This window comes from Rhinatrema bivittatum, chromosome 5, assembly GCF_901001135.1.
Source record: "Rhinatrema bivittatum chromosome 5, aRhiBiv1.1, whole genome shotgun sequence".
Lineage (NCBI taxonomy): Eukaryota > Metazoa > Chordata > Amphibia > Gymnophiona > Rhinatrematidae > Rhinatrema > Rhinatrema bivittatum.
The window spans coordinates 73,611,692-73,631,219 of NC_042619.1; positions in this window are offsets into that span (position 1 = coordinate 73,611,692).

Consider the following 19,528-nt stretch of genomic DNA (forward strand, 5'->3'; position numbering starts at 1 on the left):
CAGGGATTAATACATAAGATGACACCCAACCATGAATTATGTAAATGACAACATACTGATTACAAAGATTCACAACCTAATATTAAACATCTCCTTGCTAAAAGCACTCACAGTCTACTTTATTTATTTAAGCATGGTTATTAACCCTATTCCCCAAATGAACAAGTTGTCCAATACAGTGTACATGAACAGTATAAAAACATCAGAATATACTTCCACAGACATACTTTCCCAATGCCTTCAGATTTTGCAGACTTCTGTTTCCAGTGGAAGCTAACTTTTCCCTGCACGCAACTCATACTGCCTCCACCTGGCACGCTACATTTTGACTCTTCCATGCTGTTCTTGAGAATGGTCATGCTACTTCATGTGGTTTCACCCCCAAGTCATGTGAAAATATGTAAAGGCTTATTAACAATTCAATCATCACGACAGAGTGAATTTGCTACTGCCGAGCTATGGAAGTAGGGTGGAGGAGTAGCCTAGTGGTTAGAGTGGTGGGCTATGAACCAAGAGACCAGCGTTCAAGTCCCACTGTCATTCCTTGTGACCTTGGGCAAATCACTTGTCCTCCTTTGCCTCAGCTACAGACTTAGGGGGTTATTTTCTAAAGCTTGTGCTAGAAAGCTTTTCGCAAGTATGTGAAAGCAACATCAGGGCAGAGTCGGCCCCTGAAGAGGAGGAGTCAGGGCGGCACTGGGGCCAACTCTGCAAGCGCAGCGCGGACAGCGAAACGGTAAGCTTCCGTATCGCTGCCTATTTCGCGCCGAATAACTACACCATAAAGGTGCGATCTCTGCTGGCTAGCGCAGGACCGCCCCCCGCTTCGCCCCCCCCCTCCCTCATTACTGTCGGGATTCATTATGCCTTGCAGAATACTGGGCTCCATGGACCCTTGGTCAGACCCAGTATGGCATATCTTATGTTCTTATGTTTGTATGTGTGTGAGGGAGGAGTATGTGTGAGAATATGTGTGTGAGCACGTGTGTGTGTGTAGGTGCGCGAGAGGGAGTATGTGAGTGAGTGTGTGTGTGAGAGAATGAATATATATATCTGTATGTTAGAGAGTACATGTATATGAGAGAAAGAAAAAAGTCTGTGCACCCCCAATAATTGCCGTCTGTAATCCTCGACAAGTCTGTGCATCCCTGACAAAATCTATAATCCATGACAATAGCAAGGTGTCTAACAATCAAAAGTTCCCAGGTATGGAGAGCAGGGCATTTTTTATTCTTATTAGTTTTAATTATTGGATATTATTTGATTTGCCTGCTTTTCTGAAATATTTTATTGGAGTTTGGGAAATTTGTAAATATAAAATTTAAAAAGGAGCGCAGCATAAATTCACGATATTTACAGACCACAAGAACCTCAAACATTTAAAAGAAGCACAACTCTTGAACCCAGGACAGTCCCGTTGGGCGCTGTTTTTCAAACGATTCCACTTTGAACTCCGCTACAGCCCAGCAGCGAAAAATACCCAAGCGGATACCCTCTCTTGCTCCCAGGAGCCAGAAGATACGCCTGAGACTCCTAGACACATCATAGACCCAGTATGCATATCCCTCGCAGTTACCAACACAGTACCAGCTGGGAAGACCGTGGTCCCACGCCGACCCCGGGAGCGCGTCCTTCGCTGGGCCCACGACTCGAAGTTGGCCGGTCATCCTGGCCAGGCTCGGACCCTTGAGATGTTAAGAAAACATTACTAGTGGCCTAGAATGGTTAAAGACTCCCGTAGTTATGTGGACTCTTGTCCCATCTGTGCACAGCAAAAACCCCCAACTGGTTGTCCATGGGGTCTCCTCCAACCTCTTCCGGCTCCCACCGAACCCTGGACAAGCATCTCTACCGACTTCATCGTTGAACTGCCTCCATCAAAGGGCAACACGGTCATTTGGGTTATTATTGACCGCTTTTCAAAGATGGCACATTTTATTCCACTACCAAGTCTCCCCTCGGCTCTTGAACTGGCAAAACTCTTCCTGAACAATGTATTCCGCTTACATGGGTTACCCAAAGAGATTGTTTCCGATCGAGGGCCACAATTCACCACCAAGTACTGGCAGTCACTTTGCAAAAAGTTTATTATTACTCTAAATCTGACCTCGGCCTACCACCTTCAAGCGAATGGACAAGCCGAGAGGACAAATCGCTCTCTGAAAACATTCCTAAGATCTTACATCAATGATCAACAGGATAACTGGGCCAACCTCTTGCCCTCGGCCGAGTTATCCCACAATACTCATGTCACCTCTGCTACTGACACCTCACGCTTCTCTATGGTCTTTGGCCACCAGCCACGCCTACCTCTACCAGTGCCGCTCTCTGTTCCCTTGCCTGCTGCCCAGTCTACTGCACAGACTATACGGCGAATATGGAATCAAGTCAAGGAAAGACTGACCCAGGCAGCCGAACGGTCCAAACACTTCACGGATGCTCATCGTCGCACCACACCTCTGTTCCGGCCCAGCCAGAAGGTTTGGCTAAGCACTAAACACATCAGGCTATGCCTTCCGTCACAACGACTGGCTCCTAGGTTCATCGGACCATTTCCGATCATCCAGCGCATAGGAGTGGTCACATATCAACTCCAGCTTCCTGCTTCCATGGGGATCCACAACACGTTTCACGTGTCCCTGTTAAAGCCACTAATCCTATCTTGGCCTTCCTGAAGGCCTCCCGCACCTACACAGCATGATACTGAACCTGAGAACACCTTACAAGTGAAGGAAGTATTGGACGTCAGACGATGGAAAAGTCATTGGGAATTCCTTTTGTCGTGGGAGAGCTTCAGACTGGAGGAGAACTCGTGGGAGCCCTCCCACCACATCTATGACAAGGACCTCCTGTCAGAATTCCATCGGGCTCACCCTGACAAGCCCAGGCCAGTAAGGGGGAGGCCTAGAAGGGGGGGTACTGTTGCGCATCCCAGCCGCAGCCGCTCAGCGGCCAGCCCTGCTCAACTCACTCTCCTGTCAACAAGCTCCGGGCTCTCCTCCTCCGCAGCCGCTGCCTGCTCATGGTATCTCCAGCTCCCCCGCTCACAGTCTACCATGCAGGCCTCTTCCATCTTCATGGGATGCCTAAACATATCCTTTCCGACAGAGGAGGGCAATTTACTGCAAAGTTCTGGAGAGCATTATGTCAAAAAGTTGGCATCGCCCTGGACTTAACCTCTGCCTACCATCCTCAGTCTAAGGGTCAGACTGAGAGGATGAATAGGATGCTGAAACAATTTCTGCGATCTTATGTTAACTCTAGACTGAATGACTGGGCTGAATTACTGCCTTGGGCAGAATTTGCCATCAATTCACATCCTGCTTCTTCAACGGGGTCTTCCCCTTTCCAGCTTGTCTACGGGAGACAACTATTACCTCCACTGCCAATTCCATTGCCAGTAGCCTCTCCTGCTGCCCAGGCTATCGCAGCAGAATTATCTCAACTTTGGAGACAGACAAAGGAGCTTCTCCTCAAAGCAGGACAAAAGGCAAAGAGAACTATGATGCTCTTCATCAAAAGGCATCCCAGTTTAAGCCTGGAGAGAAGGTTTGGTTAAGCACCAAGTACCTTCGACTAAAGCTTCCTTCTGCAAGATTTTCACCTCGCTTTGTGGGACCCTTCACCATCCTTAAGTGATTGGGAAATCTAACATACAGTCTAAAACTGCCTCCATCAATGAAGATACACAATGCATTTCATGTATCTCTACTAAAGCCAGTGATATTCTCTGAGTTCTCCAGGAACGACCCAGAGCCTACCAGCCTGGATACAGAAGATGACATTGAATATGCCGTAGACGACATCCTTGATGTACGTAAAAGAGGCAAGACGTGGGAATATCTCATCTCATGGGAGAACTATGGCCCAGAGAAAAACTGGGAACCACTGGCTAATATTACAGACAAGGAGATGGTAAGTTAATTCCACCTGGCACATCCACACAAGCCCAGACCACCTGGAAGAGGTCTTGGAGGGGGCCCTTTGATGGAGGGTACTGTTGCATCCATTGGTTGCAGACGGCTGCGACCGCTCTGCCTTACCTCTTTTTCTGCCCTTTCTCTCTCTTTGGGCAAGATGGCTGCCTCCAGTGCCAAGTGCCGAGGGTCTCGGCGTTTCCAGACCAGCATGGGCATCCCCATCCGCCATGCTCACTCCCGTGGCTTCCTAGGGCGTGAGCGCACACATCTCCTACGCTCAAATACACATCATGGCGGGAACCTCGGGGGTGGTCCCACTGCATGACATCATTACCTCCGGGTATATCTAGCCTCCGCTTTCGCTACCATCTTGAGTTAGCAAGGACTTCAGTTTAAGCTACTCTGGCCGCTCTAAGCTGCACGCTTAGACGCTGCTTTTCTCGAAGGGCCTCGCTCCAGTAGAAGCTCAAGATACCCGCTCCTCGGGGGTCTCTTGCTTCCAACTACCTTTCGGGGTCCTCTCTAACTAGACAACCACTCCTCGGGGGTCTTTCTCTCTCTTCTACATTTCAGAATATCAGACCATCGGGTACTCGCTCCTCGAGAGCCTACCAGCCATATATCCTGCACCACGGACCTTCAGTCCCAACTTTCCACCATCAGAAAGATGCCATCATTCCTGTGAGTACCTCTACGATCCGGTGCTCCAGCTCCACCCACCAGCTGCGATGTTACCCGCACTGCAGGCTTCCGCCTATCATGAAACATCTGTGTGAGACTTCACATCTGAGCCTGTTGAATGAACTGGCACTTCTTGGATCAGTGCCTTACCTTCCTGCTTTATCATCTATCTACAAGCAATACAATAAAACCTCTAGCCATACTATGTCTGCTATCTGAGTTCAGCCTATCGCAGTGGTTCCCCACGGGGCACCTCTCCGTGGGCGGAGTCATCTCCATTTCGACCAAGGGTCCACAATGCCACAAACACAACAGCCCCTTTAACCCGTCGATCATCTAATGGTCCAACCGACTTCCTCACAGGTTTCTTGCTTCTGATATATTTTTAAAAGTTTTTATTATGAGTTTTTGCCTCTATGGCCAACTTCATTTCAAATTCTCTCTTCACCTGTCTTATCAATGTTTTACACTTAACTTGACAATGCTTATGTTTTATCCTATTTTCTTCAGATGGATCCTTCTTCCAATTTTTTAAGGATTTTTTTTGGCTAAAATAGCTTCTTTCACCTCACCTTTTAACATGACGGTAATTGTTTTGCCTTCCTTCCACCTTTCTTAATGCGTGGAATACATCTGGACTGCGCCTCTAGGATTGTATTTTTAAACAATGTCTATGCTTGTTGAACACTTTTAACCTTTGTAACTGCACCTTTCAGTTTTTTTCTATTTTCCTCATTTTATCAAAATTTCCCTTTTGAAAGTTTAGTGTTAGAGTTGTAGATTTACTTATTGTCCCCCTTCCAGTTATTAGTTTAAATTTGATAATGTTATGATCACTGTTGCCAAGTGGCCCCAACACAGTTACCTCTCTCACGAAATCCTGTGTTCCGCCAAGAATTAAATCTAAAATAGCTCCCTCTCTTGTTGGTTCCTGAACCAATTGCTCCATGAAGCAGTCATTTATTACATCCAGGAACTTTGTCTCTAGCAAGTCCTGATGTTACATTTACCCAGTCAAAATTGGGGTAATTGAAATCTCCCATTATTATTGTACTGCCTGATTTCTCTTAGCATTTCATCATCTGTCTGACCATTTTGTCCAGGTGGACGGTAGTATACTCCTATCACTATACTCTTACCCAACACACATGGGATTTCTAGCCATATAGATTCTATTGAGCATTTAGTCTCCTGTATGATCTTTATCCTGTTGGACTCTATACCCTCCCGGACATAAAGTGCCACACCCCCACCAAGTTGATCCTCTCTATCATTGCGATATAATTTGTACCCTGATATAGTACTGTCCCATTGGTTATCCTCCTTCTACCAAGTCTCTGTGATCCCAATTATGTCAATCTCATCATTTACTGCTATACACTCTAACTCTCCCATCTTACTTCTTAGACTTCTGGCATTGGCATACAGATATTTCAAAGTGTGTTTTTTGTTTGTACTAATAACCTGCTTTTCAGTTGTTGGGGATAATTTGGAAATCATTAGCTTCGGTGATTTTTTACATACAGGCACATGGGCTGCGTTTTCTTTTATTGGAACCTCTCTGTTGGGATGCCCTAACTCTCCTGTTTCATTAGTATCCTTCAAGGATACATTGCTCCGAACCATACACTGCTGAGTGACTGTCGGCTTTCCCCCTTGTTCTAGTTTAAAAGCTGCTCTATCTCCTTTTTGAAAGTTAGTGCCAGCAGCTTGGTTCCACTCTGGTTAAGGTAGAGCCCATCCTTTCGGAAAAGTCTCCCCCCTTCCCCAATAGTTTCCCCAGTTCCTTACAAAACTGAATCCCTCTTCCCTGCACCATCGTTTCATCCACACATTGAAACTCTGGAGCTCTGCCTGCCTCTGGGGACCTGCACATGGAACAGGAAGCATTTCAGAGAATGCCACCCTGGAGGTTCTGGATTTCAGTTTCCTACCTAAAATCCTAAATTTGGTTTCCAGAACCTCTCTCCCACATTTTCCTATGTCGTTGGTGCCCACATGTACCACGACAGCCAGCTCCTGCCCAGCACGGTCTATAATCCTATCTAGGTGACGCGTGAGGTCTGCCACCTTCGCAACAGGCAGGCAAGTTACCAGGCGATCCTCATGTCCACCTGCCACCCTGCTATCTACATTTCTAATAATTGAATCACCAACTATGATGGCCGGCCTAATCCTTCCCTCCTGGGCAGTAGCCCTGGGAAACTTGCCTCCCTCTAACCATTCTGCAGTGCTTTCTCCTGGCCATTCTACAGGGTCTCCATCTGCAGCACCTCCATCTGGCCTCTCTGCAGCACTTCTGTCTGGCCATTCTGTTCTGCCTCCTTTGGGGCAGTCTTCATTGCCTCTTTTAGGCCAGGCTATAAAGCTCCGCCATGAGCTGTCTTGCATATCATTCCCTGTCACTGCAGTTTTATTTCCCTGAGTTCCATTCTTTTTTTCTTGCACTATGCTGTGCCTGTCCTTGCAACTCAGGCTTTTCTTCTGCCACTTGTTTAGAGGTGTGTTCACTGATTCCATACCAGGTTTTCCTGTCCCACCATCCACAGACTTCAGCTCATTTGTTGCTCTTATCTTCTTCGACACCTTTGTCCCTCTGGAGAGTAAAGCAACAGTCATGTGATTCAAATGGCTGCTGTGCTTCCTATGCTTCCAGCTGCAATTAACTCTTCCCTAGCCTTACTTCAGGTAAGTTTGCAGTTAGGAGCACAAGCTCTGCTTCAAATTCTTTCATGGCACCTGTCCAAGAAATCTGGCACCTTATGATATTATCTTTCAGTTGCCTCTGTCCTTCCAGGAGGCTTTGAACCACAGCTTGCATTATCAGCTCAGTTTTGCTTTCCCACAGACAAGACTGACTCCCTTGATCTCTACTACAGAGCAACTGGCTGGCTGTTGGAGGGCCACACTATGTTCAAAAACACACACCAATTCTGGCAGCTGTACTTTCTTCAGGGCCACACCTGTTCAACCATACACTGCAATAAATTATTTTCTCTAAGTAAAATGGAAAAACCCCTGCTTGTCCAGCAAATAACTAACTTTTTCCCTGTCTAGACAAGCAGAGCTTCTCTCCTACTTGCAATAATTACTTTAAAGCTATTATTTTGCTTCAGGCCCCAAGACACAGCTCTCTGCATTAAAGAAAAAAAAGTTAAGCTGTTTAGCTTTTGTGCTCCTCTCTGAGCACAGTCTTTTAAACTCCTCAGTTATTTGTGCACAGTTAGCAGCACTGATTCTTTGGCAGGCAGCACACAAGGACAAATTTCTTTTTCTTCCCTACTTTCTTTCCCTTCCATGGAGAATTGGGTTTCTGCCTGTGCAGAGCATAGTGCAGATATTCCAGTTAAAAGTTCAATATAAGATTGAAATAAATGTGCACAAATTAATTTCTTCAAATGATTCCCCTTGTGCCAATGCACACTTTTGGCTTTACCAGCCCTCCCATTTATTGAGATCTCAGCAGTGAGAGGTTTTAGATGTTCCTGTAACTCATTATGACAGACTTGGTGAAACAAGAGACAGTTCTTTTTTAGTAGCAGCACCTGGATTCTCCATGTTATTGGCTAGTTTGAGTTCCCTTTGATCCTATCTGACCCAAGTTCTAGAAACAAAAAGTAGTGTCTTATCTGTAGAAAACCATAGAAATGCTGATGGGGGAACTGATAAACTCTCTGAAGCTGTTGGAAGCGCAATACATCTTCCTGTTCCTCATCAAGTAACAGTTTGATACCTTAAAGCCCCCTCCTGTTCCATTCTCTAAAATTCCAGTTTTCCAATCCTGGTAAAAAATTTGGATTGTCCCATATTTGGAGGAACAAGAAAACATATAGCAACAATCCCAGTTCTTGCAAGTGAATCTCCATGTGAGCAGTAGAGATCTCCATAAAATGTGGTCTCTAGCTTCCAATGGGAGCACTGAATCCTGTAAATGTAGCAGTCCAATGAATGTACAGGTGTCAGCCACTGCCTCAGCTAACCGTGGTGCATCATATTTATATTTCCCTCCTATAAACTCATCTATGTGTCTTAACTGGCATGCCAGATTGTAAAAAGCAAAATTTGGTGCCTCCACATGCCCAGAACTGTTATGATAACATGTGTTTTGTGGATCCTTGGGTGCTGTGGAGATGACCACGCCCATGGAGAGAAGCCCCGTGAGGAGCCACAGCACTGGGCTAGACTCGTACACACAAAACACAGGATAGTTCTGTATTATACAGCTTGAAGATCTCCACCAGAGGTGGCAGTAGTGAGGCAGTCTGTGGTTCTAGTCTCAGAGACCTCAGCAGAGGGAGCCATTCTCTCCTAGATGACATCAGGAGGTTCCGCAGCAGGTCTCCCAGCAAGGAGATACTGTGGATGAGATAGACAGAGTTAGAGTATTCACTAGCTGTTAGCTGTTGGTATGCGATTCCACCAGGTATGTAGTTGAAGGTACAGGCATCGAGGCAGGGAGAGCAGGCCCTCGAGGAGCAAGTACCTGTTCCCTGAAAGGAACCTGAAATAAAGCAGAGGGCCCCCGAGGAGCGGGTACCCAGGTTAGCAAATACCCCGAAGGGCAGAGAGAGAGAGCTTCCTATGGCAGCACGGAAGCGGCAGAGTAGCATAGACAGGAACGGATTTGAGTCCTTGCTAACTCGGGGAGCTAGCAAATTGATGAAGGTAATATACCCGGATGGTGTGACGTCAGCATGAGGGAACACCCTCGAGGTTCATGCCAAGGGTGGTACAAAGATATGGGTTGCGCACGTGTGCACCCTAGTAGGTACCTGGGAGGAGCAATGGCAGGAGGCTGCACCATAGCCATTCTGGGGATGCCAGAGAGGTCGGCTTGTAGATGCGGCGGTAGCCATCTTGCCCAGGTAAGCGGGAGGAGCTGTGAATAAGATGAGGCAAACGGGGCAAAGCCATCGAGGACCGACGGATGCAACAAGAACTACCTTTCTTAGCCTGATATACAATGTGCCTCTCTGCCCTGTGCTCTGCCTAGGCCCAAATTCCGTTAGCTCAAAAAAATATTTGTCTTTCTTTTCTTCTTTTTCTAGCTTGAGCACTGCTCTGTGCTGCTAAATAGTTTGGAATTCTCTGTAACATAAGTTTGTACTCTGTGCAACATTTTAGAGCAAACAGGTTTCCAAACAAACTTCCTTTTTTTTCTCTTAGGCAAAGATCTCTGGCTGTGCAAATGCTTAGCACAGAAAATGCCACTGCTGCTACCATATGTGATACTATCTGAGCAGTCTAAGGCTTCCAGAAGATAGATTTATTCAGATTCTGGCTCTTCACATGCATAATTTTTGTACAGTACAGTCAACAAGCAAGTCCCTGTTGTTTTTATTATTTAATTGCCTTGGAGGAGTTTGCATTGAAGGGACACACAGTTTTCACTGTCCAAATGGTAGTGTATGATTTCTCAGATGGGAAGATCTTTTTCACATGTAGGTTCAGATGTAAATTGTGGACAAAGGTAGGACCAAAAAAAGTTGCAAGAAGCCTGCAAGTCAATTTGAATGCATAGTTTAGAAAGAGCACATCATTTGCCCAAGGATTTAATTTCCTATAACTTTAAGAAGAGAAAAATCCACAGAAGTGACTGACAAATCCCAACCCTCTGACCATCATGCTTCAGCGAATAGACATTGCCTCTTAAGCATTTATAATCATTTTCCCTTTATGAAGGTTTGAGAAGTATCTGTCTATCCATTGAAGTAAGGATTTCCTTTGATGCAGCCTTTTTTGTCAAAACATTGTATCTGTCAGGATTTCTAAAGACTCTCAGAGCTTATGCCATCTATTTTTGTTGAAGAAGGAGCTCTATAATACCACCTCTATTTAAAATCTTCAGGTTGACTGAAAATAAGTATAGCTCTTCACTATTTGTTAAATGATCAGCCCTTTTTGTGAATGTTTCTGAGGAGATGGTTGTTTATGTGTTTTTCTAAAGACAGATTTTTTTTTTTATTTTCTCTACATACAGTATTCTGGGCATTATTTAGATACTTAGCCATACAAACAATTTTCCTAAAAATGAATTAATAGACAGATGAGATAATACATGCTGCTGTTTATGCTCTTGCATAAAAAACATTTAGTAGGATCCATTGAAAGAATAGTGATTGTTTTCAGGGTTTGCTTTATTAATTGAGTAGTCATAAATACAAGCCCTAGTTTATTTGAGTTCTGCATTATTGTATTGAGTTCTTCAAAGAACTGACCACATCCCACCAGCTGCCATAGAAACAGAATGGGCTGGATTTTCAAAGGGTTACGCACGCCGGGCCTATTTTCAAAAGGCCCGGCGACGCGCATAAAGCCCTGGGACGCGTGTAAATCCCGGGGCTTTCCTAAAGGGGTGGTCTGGGGGCAGGATCAGAAGCAGTTCGGGGCGGGGCCAGAGGTCTCCGACAAAGCGATCATTGCCGCTGTGTTGGAGGATCGCGTGCTGGCAGGCTGCCGGCGTGCGCAACTTGCGCCTGCCCGGAGGCAGACGAAAAAAGGTAATAAAAAGGACGGGGGGGTTAGAGTAGGGCTGGGGGGGAAAGGTCAGGGGAAGGGGTGGGAAGGTCAGGCTAGGGGGAAGGGAACGGGGGAAGGCAGCACAGCTCAGCACGTGCATGGTGCACAATTGTGCACCCCCTTGCGCACACCGACCCCTGATTTTATAACTTGCACACGCCTCCGTGTGCAAGTTATAAAATCGGGTGAACATGTGCGTGCGCCGGGTGGCAGTTTGATTACTGGCAGCCGACGGCCCTTTGCCCTTACTATGTCACAGGGGCCGCCATTGGTCGACCCCAGTGACATAGTGAGGGCAAAGGGCCGTCGACGCCATTTTGACTACTGGCAGCCGACAGCCCAAGTCCAGGAGATAACTCCCCGACCGCTGCTGGACCCCCGCTGGACCACCAGGGACTTTTGGCAGGTCTTGGGGGGGTCAGAAGGGTTGGGGGTTGTAGTAAATTAATTTTGGAGGTCTTGGGGGGGCATCAGGAGGGTGGGGGGTTTTGTTAAATTTTTACTTTTTTATTAAAGATTTGTCTGCGAGCCAGATGCAGCCATCAAAAGAGCCACATCTGGCTCACGAGCCATAGGTTCCCGACCCCTGTCCTATAGAGATATAAATAGTTGCACACTGTGAGGACCTCCCCAGAGGCTTAGGCTCTCTCTTTCTCTCTCTCTCCCACACCCAGAAATTGCCAAAATGCAATTCTAAACATTTATTGTGAATTGCATTATGGCCATTTCAGGCATATCTCACAGCTTAATGCCAGGAAAAAAGGTGTAGTTAGAATCGTGCAATAGCTTGCATTATGGGGCAGATTTTTAAAAAGTACGCGCGCGCTTACTTTTGTTTGCGCACCCGGTGCAAACAACAGTATGCCAGATTTTAATAGATATGCGTGCAGCCGCACGTATCTTTTAAAATTCGCATTTGGCGCGTGCAAGACTGCGCAAAGGCGGCAGCCTGTGTGCGCCGAGCTGCGCAGCCTGCCTCCGTGTCCTCCGAACCCGCTCCGAAATCAGAGCGGCCTCGGAGGGAACTTTCTTTCCAGCGCCCCCCACCTTTCCCTCCCTTCCCCTACCTAACCCGTTCCCCCCCAGCCCTATCTAAACCCCCCCTACCTTTATTATAAAAGTTATGCCTGCCTGAGGCAGGCATAACTCGCACGCACCAGCCGGCTGCCGGCGCACGATTCCCCGGCCCAGGAGCAGTTTCAGAGGCCTCAGCCATGCCCCCAAAACACCTCTGGGCCGGATCCACACCCGCGGCCCCGCCCCCGGAACGCCCCGATGATGCGCTGCCACGACACGCCCCTGACACGCCTCCCCAGGAAAGCCCCAGGATTTACGTGCATCCCGGGGCTTGCGTGCGCCACTGAGCCTATGCAATATAGGCTCGGCGCGTGCAGGGGGAGCTTGGGGCAGGTTTTCGGGGGGTACGCGCCGAAATCCTGCCCCTATGCTATCACACAGTGTGATATTGTCCCTCATTTTCATAAATCCCACCCAAACACCTCCCTAATCCCACTCCTTCCAAAAATTTGCATTCACACCATGCGCTAGCATTATTATCACATGCATTATGGCATTAACTCATGTGTTATCATGTGTGTTAATGTCTTAACGCATTTCAATGAATGACCCAGTTAGATTATGTACCCTCTGGGGTCAGAGAAATAACTACAGTACCTGAATGTAATCCACTTTGAAGTGCTGAAAAGCGGAATTTAAATAAAAAATAAAATAAATATATGATCATCTCAAGTATCCAAACAAGTAGACAAGGTGAAAATAAAAGATGCTCATTATTTTAACATTATAAGCTTAACTAATTAAAATATGGTGAACAATATTTGATGCATGGTTATATAAATATTTTTGTTTGTCTTGTTTGTGAACTTTTTGGTTGTAATAAATTTCAATATGTAATTTTGTACCCTGCCTAGAAATTTTAGATAGAGCGAGTTATACAATTTTATAAATAAATAAGGCTAGCCAGGCCATTTGGCACCTATGTTCTAGTAAGAAAATGCACCCTTACCCTGAACACAAGATACAGCACTATGAGCTGAGAGACTCTGTTAAATTTAGGGGGCTTTAATTTTAATTTTGCCGCATCAGTTTCTGGCTACTCCTTTGGGCTTCTAGCTCATTTGGAATTTATACGGGGATCCTGGCACTGTGAGCCTTATTTATTTATAAAATTGTGTAACCCGCTCTATCTAACATTTCTAGGCAGGGTACAAAATTACATATTAAAATTTATAACAATCAAAAGGTTCACAAACATGACAAACAAAAATATTCATACAACCATGCATCAAATATTGGTCACCATATTTTAATTAGTTAGGCTTATAATGTTAAAATAATGAGCGTGGACAACATTTTTATCTGTATCTTATGGTTAGATCAGAGGATTCAGTATTTTCAGACATATCCAATGTATATAATGTAAAAGGCTTGGAAACTGCTCACAAAGTTTCTCTTTGACAATCTGGAGACCAGCTGGAGCCATGGATACTTGCATGGATACTGCTTTGTAGCAGATACAAAGTCAACACCATAAAGCACAAGTAGAAATTTCAATGTGAAATTCCAGCATGCCGGCTCCAGCCTCCCCCTTAAAGCCTTGTGCTCCCCCTTCCACCAGTTGCACCTTCTCCACACTAAATTATGCATTTAGAATACAGGGAAAAGAACATTCAAAATACAGCCTTCTGAGGTAAAAATATCACTAATAGCATATCTATTATATTTACATGCTGTGCTTTGGTGCCAACCAGAAAAACAAAAAAGATGCTTGGAACCCATATGGCATTATTCCTATGTTAACGCATGATGCTTGACCCATATAAAGCCATGAGTAAATTGAGTTACAATTACAGTATAGTAAATCTCCTATATCAGAACTAAAAGCCAGCACAAACAGTAATAACCCTAACTATGTAAAGACAACTCCGAAAATTTTACTCCAAGTCCTAGAACATTGGTGTTTGGGAAATTTTAAAAAAAGATTTATGTGAGTTTTTAATTATTAGATGCTTTTATTCATCAGCTGTTTTGAAATATTTATTCTTGTTATTAGTATGTTTTACTATATAATTGATGTTTTATATTTCTTGATTTTATTGTTTGATGTTTTATGCATACAGAGCCTGACGTTGCAATTTCCAGTTCAGTTTGTGTTTGCATGTTCTATTTATACTTTATTCTGTATCTGGTGAGGGTTTATCTATGTTCTGCATGTATGACCAACGTGAGGTATTCTGCTAGGGTATAGTTTCTTTATATGGATCTATAGCAGCCTGGCTTGTTCCTAATAGGTGGTGTTTTGCTGTTTTAGGGCTGGTGTAATATTGATAGTTGGTGCTCTTTGGGTATGGAAAGTTTTACAGTATTGTAATTGTATTTCAGTTTGTAACAAGTGGCTGTCTGGGGTGCAGTGCCATGGCCGGTCTCACTCACCCCCAGAATGCCGCCGTGGCAGGACACCGCCTGACGTCCGCCCTCACCACCACAGTGATAGGCTGGCTTAGGTACGTGCATGCGCACAACTCTGACTGAAAAAAGCCCTGCGGTGGGTACTTGGCCGCATTGCCTATGGATGACGACAGTCTGACTGAGCTATTGAAACCTCCTTTACAGCACAGCCGATGGCTCAGCAATAGTTCTCCTGCCTTGTTTCCTGCCTGCAGTGTGAGTTGCTTGCTTTCTTGTCCTGCTCCTGCCTTTGCCTCATTCCAGTTCTTTTTGCCCTGCCTTTTCCCTTGTTCCAACCTGCCCTGCCTTTGCTCTTCTCCTGGTCCTGTCTCCCCTTCAGATTACTCTCATGCGCCTGGCCATTGCCTGGAAACTGATGCCGCCTGATCTCTGCCTGCCCTGACCATTGCCTGGATCACATTTCTGTTGTCTGCCACCTGCCCTGATCTTGACCTGGTTACGCATTCTGACTCCTCACTCTTCCCTGGACCTTCACCTACATCCTGCTGGCCTCAGAACCCAAGGGCTCAACTTGCGGGGAAAGAGGCTGGTACAGGTGAAGCCTAGACCTTGTCCCAGTCAGAGCGAGTTCATCTCCTCTTGGTGGGAGCCCAGCTGGGTTACCCGCCCGTAGCACCAGTCGCACCAGAGCTCAAGGGCTCACCCTCCGTGACAATTTACTCATGACTTTCTGACGGCCAAGCCCATACTCAACATGTATTACAATAGGCCAAATACCTTATGGGTACTAAGTGGCTTTTTTACTTTTTTTGCAGGGTTTTCTGGGTGGCACCACAGCAGTGCATGTAAGTATAATAATATACATGTTTTACTTCAGAAGATTGTACTTTGTCCTTTTCCATGTAAAATCTGTTATTATAAATGCATAACTTTAAATTGTGTGTGGAGAGGGGTGGGGGTGGGGCACAAGGTTCACTTTGATAGAGGAAACAAGACCGTATTGGGGGCACATACACACACCCCATCATTCACCCATCTCCCACTTCCCAAGGGGCAGATGATAGGGAAGGGAGGGAGGCGGTTATTTATTTATTTAAAAACTTTTATATACCGATATTAGTGGACCACATCATACCGGTTTACAATTGAACTGACAGGTAGGAAAATACAATGAACAAGGGTGTGGGAGAGGGCAAATTAAATATTAAGACAGAGTGGAAATAAGAGGCAAACAACAATCAACTTCATAGAAGTCATGATGATGGAGCAGGTTAGTGGGGTTCCCGCGAGTGTGGCAAGATTGCCAGCTTCCTAGGAATAAGTATCGATGACAAGTCTATTTGCCACTTCTCTGTGACCCCTGACCCCTGTCTCCCCCTTCCCCAGCATTTCAAATCTCTGAACGGGCCAGGCTCCAAAGGACTCCAGCTCAGCAAAACTCCCCTGGAGAAATCCCTTGCCTTGGTCCACTCGGTGATTTGACCCGCGCTGTACCGTGTCAGGTGTGGAGGGGCACCACCTCATCCCTTGCCTTAGGCACGGGGTGAGATGGTGATATTTATTTTAGCATATTTTTGAAAACTGACCCCTTAGCTGGCTTTTGGTGTAGGCATTATAGTATTTTGGTAGTCTAATCCCTGGACCTGCTCTGGAACTGAACACAATATTCTAGGTGAGGTTTCCCTAATGCCAAAGGGATTTCGTTCAGGGACAGAAAAAATAATTGTCAAGGAGGGGAAAGAAAAGAAGCATGTGGATGAAGAGGAAAAATGTAAATTAAATATCCAGATACAACAATGTATTCATTAGTGGCAGCAAAACATAATGAAACTGAAAAGGCTTCTTAGACTTCTTGCGAAATCACAGCACTAGATCTTCAGTCTTGTGTCCTGAAGTTAAAAAAAATCCCTCATTGACTTTATTAAATGTTTTATTTTTTTAAGGTTAATTTTATGTAATCCTTTATATAGGAAAAGCTAGCTTTGTGATATTTTTGTGTGTCCCAATCTACCTAGAAAACTCCAAGGTCTCTCCCCTCTTTAACCCATGATGGTGTCTCTATACATTTTTTTTTTTTTTTTTAAATATTTATGCCTATTTCTGATTTATACACCCGTGAGTCTGAAAATAAGCCTCCTCAGTCCTCATACCTTACCCATCAAAGGGAATTTCTAAACTTGGAATGTGCATTTCAAAGAACTAAGCTAATCAATCCACAATGGACAGGTGTCTGTATACAGTTCTGTTCTATATTTACGTATGGCAAACTCCTTTTGAAATCAGTGGGAATGAATCTACATGTTTACATTACAGTGTGTGTGTGGAAATTGTTAGCTAAGGCTAGTCAGCTGGTGCCTGCTTTTCAGGATTATGTTCTGTAGCTAGAAAACAAAAATATCGGATGATCTTCTAGAAGTATACTTTGGGAGCTGATGTACTAAACCGCACATGGCTTTATAAGCACGATGACGTACGAAAGTGGCAAATTGCATGCATAATTGCATTTGGAAAACTGTACGCATGCATTTTGCTGATTTTGTGTGTGTAATTTGTTTTAGTGATGTCATTCACAAAATTTATGTCAAATCACTAAATGATCTGAAAAATCATGCAACTCAACTCATTAGCGATTTAGCAATAGAAAAATTCTATGTATAAAATTGCACAAAGCTGCACAAAGCTGCCATTTCTATGAGGTTCTATGGTGCTAGTTCATTTAAATGATATAGAAATGGCTTCACGGGTGCACATTATTTTAAAAAATCTGTGCAAAACTCTCTGAAGTGTAGTTGTTTTGCACAGATTTTTTAAAACAATGTGCACCCGTGAAGCCATTTCTATATCATTTAAATGAACCAGCACCACAAGAAAAATGTCTCGTGATGCTGGCTAATTTCAGTGAAAATCTTCACCATTTAGTGTATCAGCCTCTTTGCAAGGGGGGGGGGGGGGGTGTCAGTTCTTTGGGAGCTGGATGGATAAATTGGCCCCTTTGTAAACTGATCCAGTGTTGTCTATGTGCGTCCTTGAGCTGGGATGAGATTGGCTCTACCTGCAGGGAGGAGACCTGCAGGTTCTCACCACCAGAAGGTGGACCCAGGGACCAATCTGGAGCTTCACCTATACCAGCCCTCATTCCCCTCAGGTTGAGCCTTTGGGTGCCGGGGCCAGCAGCAAGGGTCTCTGAAGACAGCTAGCAAGGGTCTCTGAAGACAGCTAGCGACGAGGTCTAAGGGCATTCTATGGTCAAAGGCAGGCAGCGGTCGGGTGAAATGACAGTCCGGGCAAGGGATAGTGGCAGACAGCAATTAGGCATAATGAGAGTCCAGGCAAGTGTCAAAACCAAGTATCCATCCGAGAGAGAAGAGGAACAGATAGGGCTGAAACAGGCTGGGCAAGCAAGGCAGGAGCAGGTAGCGCAGACGAAGACTGGGTAAGCAACACGCACTACTAGACGTAGGCGGACCTGTTGCTGAGGCAAGGTGCATTGGGGGGAGCTGCCTTTAAATAGTGCAAAAAATGATGATGTCATCAGCAGGGACTTTCCCGCCGCGGTCCTTTTAAGAGGCCCGCGGGCGCACGTGCACCTAAGAGGTGCAGGGAGAAGTAGGAGCTGGCGGCATCCTGCTGCATGGTGTTTGGTGGTCTCCTGCTGCGGGAAGGGTCGGTGGCATCCTGCCGCACCGAGGACAGCAACGGTTGACCAGAACATACCGGTCACGGAGGTGAGAGCGGCGGTTCACGGAGGCAACCCGCGAGCTGTCAAACACAACAAGTAGACTTGAGTCTCTAAATTTAGTTGTCTAGTTTCACAAGGTACCGAAATAGTTAAAATGTATTAAAAGAATCCCTTCAATAGAGAATACAACTGAACAATATTGATGTTTTAAAGTTGCAATTATGAGGCCCAAGGAACAGCCCTGAGTCATCTGGGATTTGTCTGTTGCAGGATAAGGAAGGAACAAATGTATTTCTTTGCTGCACTACTGATCTCAGGGAAGTTATAAAAACTAATCTCCAGGATGTTTTCAAGGTTAAGTTAGAGTTCCCAGAGCAGTTAGGAATGCAAACATCTTCACCTTGTAATCTTAATTCAAAAGTGTTTATCTTAACATCTTGGTAAGAAAATGTATTTAAGCATGGCATATTCTATGTGAAGGCAAGTCAGACCTGCTGAATAGCATCTGACTTCGTTATGCGCATAAGTACGTAAAATAAAGCTTTTGATTAATAAGAGCACACGGTCTCTGGTGTTTGCAGTGTCCTTGGTAAAATGTTTTCACTATAGATGGTGCATTGGCCAGGAATCAAATGAGGGACCACGTCAGGTGACCTGGATTAGTATGGCTCCACTGGCTGAGCGCCCTTCTCGCCATATCCAGACAACGAACAACTTACTCCCTGAAGGTATTTGGCTTCTCTTTATCTCTTAGTCTTTTTGTGCCATACCATTTGTATTGCGCTGGCATTGACACCTTCAAGGGGAATGTTACTCACTTATTATTTTTGTACTATAATATGGAGACTAGGGTGTTCCTCTGAATTAATTTAGTTAACCAAAAAGTGGGTAGCCCCAGGGGTGCAGTTAGCTTGGAGATGGGGGTGGGGGGGGGGGTTTAAGTTAGGCACCTAATGCTGATTTTTAATGGTCGATGTCTAATTTGACTGGCCTAAGCAAGCCACAGGGATAGCAAGCTTAAATCTAATACTGCTTGCTAGGTCTAGGTGCCCAACATCATGCTCCCTAAATGTAGCCAGCCATATTTTGGCCAGCTAGATTTAATTAGTATAAGCTCATATGCTTCTGAATTCCTAGGCATTTAGATACAGCTGAAAATATGCTTCACTTAGCTGGTCAAAAGCTAATCAGGAAAGCTTAGGTGTTCTGGCCCTTTTTGAAAATTGACCCTACAGATTCCAATTTTGCTGAGACCATCTGGTCTGATTAGTGTCAGTAAGACTAACGCAGGAGGATGTGT